The sequence below is a fragment of the Megascapheus bottae genome, chromosome 2 (genome assembly GCF_031878675.1).
Source record: "Megascapheus bottae isolate mThoBot1 chromosome 2, mThoBot2.hap1, whole genome shotgun sequence".
Classification (NCBI taxonomy): Eukaryota; Metazoa; Chordata; class Mammalia; order Rodentia; family Geomyidae; genus Megascapheus; species Megascapheus bottae.
Genome location: NC_143510.1, coordinates 93,804,562 through 93,808,289, shown reverse-complemented (window position 1 = coordinate 93,808,289; position 3,728 = coordinate 93,804,562). Strand labels below are relative to the sequence as shown.

General features: G+C 58.6%; 1 pseudogene; it reads right to left on the bottom strand.

The window, feature by feature from the left end:
* Window positions 1-203: 203 nt before the first annotated feature.
* Window positions 204-2,535, bottom strand: LOC150067675 (mitochondrial amidoxime reducing component 2 pseudogene; annotated as a pseudogene).
* Between the last annotated feature and the right edge of the window lie 1,193 nt (window positions 2,536-3,728).

Below are 3,728 nucleotides of genomic sequence, written 5' to 3'. Positions count from 1 at the left end.
CATTTCTTGTCAGTTGGCCACTTAGTCCATGGATCATAATTCAAACACCCACAGAACAGTTATTTATTGAGATTAAAAGCAATCAATGAGAGCAGGGCATGGTGGCACATGCCTGTAATCCTAGCTACTCAGGAGGCTGAGATCTGAGGATTGTGATTCAAAGCCAGCCCGGGCACTAAAGTCTGAGAGACTCTTGTCTCCAATTAACCACTAGAAAACTCCTTCCTGTCTGTGACTCCAGTATCAGGGCCCACTGCGGTCATAATGCATCTAGAGCAACATAGAGCCTTCTTCAGCTCCACATCACCAACCACCAGCTCCCCCAGGTATCCTCCCCCAAAAGGCCCACAGCCTGTCCCTACGATGTTGGGTCTGAAGTGCTCCACTTTGGCTTTCTTCTGCAGCCTGGTGTTTTGCTCTTCCAAGGAAGCACTGGAGAGGATGTGGACTGAGCTGTTATTTGGATGAGCCACCTGGTAGTTCTCTACCGTAGGTAAAATCTTCTTCGATACTCTTCCCTTCATGCTGATTTCAAATTGAACTAACCTGTATGCTTGTGTTTTCAAGAACCTGGTGAACCACTGGGCTACCTCATCCCCTCAGTCTCGGCCTTCAGGGTCAAGGCCGAAGAGCCTGCAGTCGTGGAGTTGAGGAAGGCATCTTGGTAGGCAAAACCAGCTGGTCCCTGTCTACAGCCTGGAAGATCAGGCAATCATTCTCATCGGGGAGGGAGGCCAGCACCAGGCCAGGCTCCTGCCCTGCTGTCACCACCCTCCTTCATCAACCAAAACCTGTCCCGCAGGCTGCCGCTCACAGCCCAAGGCCAAGCACTCAGCCACTTCTGCCGCCCGCACCCCCATGCAGGACTTGACCGGGGAGATGCAGACCTGGGCCACGGTGCCCACCTGCTGCCATCGCAGCTGCCGCCAGCCTGGGCTGTGCCCAGTGCCAGGCCACAGCCCCCAGCGCCACCGTGGCCAGGGGTAGCGTGGTGACACCAAGGCACATGGGGAGCCGGGATGCGGGGAGGCTCCAGAGGAGCTGTCCACCTGAGCATTTTTACCGTGTGGGAGCCGCTGTGGGCCATGGAGACACCATGGGTCCTGCCTCTCCTAGAGCACTGAGCTCCCCACCCTGCCAGGTGTGTGCCAGGGGGCTTCCGCCACCCCCCAGCAGACTCATGAAGTCACCCTTCTGGGGGAGGGGGCAGAGCCTGTGTGTATACATGGGTGTGCATGTGTGTGGATGTGTGTGGCATGATGCATGTGCATACACATGAGGTGTCGTGTGTGGCATGTGGGGTGCATGTGTATGAGGTTACATGTGGGATGTGAGTGTGGGTGTGTATGCACATGCACGCGCATGTGAGCACGTGTGTGTGCAAGGACAGAGTTTGGCCCCAGTGTCACACCTGAACCTGCATCTTCCCCGGGCAGGTGGTATGCAGGATGCATTTCTGAGGCCGTGGCTCAGCCAGCCCCCCTCTGTCTCCTTATGGCCTCTAACCCAGACAGCTCCCACAACCCTAGCTTACCCCTCAGGGCCTCGCTGTTCCTCCTCTCACACCCCAGCCAGAGCCCAAGTCCTCCCCACACCCTATCCTGAGACCACTCTGCAGCTCCATCAGGCCCTGGCCATGCGCCCACCACCCACCTGGGGCCATGGGCGGGTGGCCTCCTCCTCAGAGCCTCAACAGAGGGAGGGAGCCCGGGAAGAACCCACTTAGGAGGAGGGGGCTGACCATGGGGCCCGAGGCGGGCCCCTGGTGGCAGGGAGGGGCCCTGCAGCCTGTGGGAGCAGCTGGAGGGTTGGGGGCTGGGGCAGACAGCTGCCTTCCTGCCACCTCAGCCAGGTTTAGCACTGATTCGTTCCATCCGATTCCTGTCTTCAGGGCTAGCTGGGACCTATGACCCCTAGAGGTAGGGGCAGAATTTTGGGTGCAATTCAAGATGCTTTGGGGACTCCTGTGTCTGCTCCAGTGAGGCAGCATCTGCAGCTGGTACTTGGTGAGAGCCAGATGTGGACATGGATTGTGCCCTGCTGTGTGGTATGAGGCCCAGAGAACATTCAGGGAGCTGGCCCTGGAAGACCACCCCACCCTCCACCATGTGCTGGGGCAGGGCAGCCCCTCAGGACATGGCCCAGCCTTGCCCGGCCCTGTCTCAGGATGAGCCCTGGAGGCTGCTTCTGAGCTGCAGGCAAGCCGAGGGCCAAGTGCCTGACCGGGAGGTTCCAGGGTGGATCCTTTTGCTGCTGTGTTGATTTGGGGGTGTCTAGGTCCCCCAAGGCCTCCGTGGTCTAGCTCAGGGACCTAAGTAAGGCAGGAAGACATAGGCAGAGTACATGGAGTCAGTCAGCAAAGAAGCCCTGCCAGGCCTGACCTGACCTTTCCAGGTGGTGGACCTTGTGTTTTCCATGGTGGGGTCGGCATGGAGCCCCTCTCCCCTCTCCCAGGACCAGCTGCAGGTTTGCCACCCCCGAGGGGCAGCGTGTGGCTGCAGTTCCCTCGTTCTCATTCACACTTCTGCTCGACATGGTCAGTTGTCCAAGCACTGGCCACGGTCCCTGCAGGTGGTGGGAGGGCTAACTCAGGTCTAACTGCAGGGGACCAGTTCCTGGCTAATGGGACTGTGGGCACCGCTCCCCTGTCTCTAGTGCTGTGCTGTCCCTCCCCCCCCAATGTGGCTTCATGGGGGGTGAGCGAGGGGTAACGCAGCCCTTCCCACACTGGTGTCCCTCCCAGACCCCTTGCAGGCCCTCAGACAGGCCAGGTCCCAACTGTCCCAAGCTTTAGATACGTTTGCCTTTGGCCCCCAGGGACTGCCCTGGGAGCATTTGTCCAGGCAGGGTGGGGCAGGCAGCCTGGGCAGGCACTGGCCTCCACTGGGCTTCTGTTTGTCTCTGCCAGCAAAGGCCTCCAAGGGCCATTGGCAACCCCATGGAATGTGCCCAGGAAAGCCTGGTTTCCTCCGAGGTTAGAGATGTACTGACAGTTTCGTGCCATCTCTCCCACCAGAGCATCACGGCAACTTGGTGGGGTGGGGGTGGGGTGTTGATTGACTTCTGTCTGCAAGCCCGTGGGGGAGGGTGGAGCCAGTGACTGAGCAAGAATGAACCCGGATCTCCCCTACCCTGCCCCTGCCTCAGCAGCCAGGGCTGGCAGAGCCCATGGCCGCTGGGCGCCTGGCTCCAGTTTTCTTGCCAAGAGGCGCCTGGCGCAGCCTTTCTGGAAGCAAAGGCCTGATGTTCCCCCAGGAGGAGCCATGGTTCTCCAGATTGGGAGGAGACGTGGAGACGAGAGGACGGGGATCAACCCCAGGCCCCCCAGACCGCCACTGTTAGGGGACATTTAATGTGGAAAAGGTTTCCCTGGCTAAATGGAAACTTCTGGGCAAAGAGGAAGATGTGTGCAGCTAGTGGAGGCTGGAAGCCTGAAGCCTTGGCACCACCATTCTGGAAAGCGGCAGGAACAGCCAGGCTGGGGGAGAGCTTATCCTCTGAGTGCCCATCCACCGGCAAAAAGTCAGGCTGAAGATATGGCTCAAGTGGTAGAGCATCAGCTCTGAACAAAACAACTCTTAGCTTTTGCACTCAAGGCTGTACAGGACTTCTACCGCTTGAGCTATATGCAGCTCCACTTCTGGCTTTTTGCTGGTTAACTGGAGAGAAGAGCCTCATGGACTTTCCTGCTTAGGTTGGCTTCGAACCACAATCCTCAGACCTTAAGA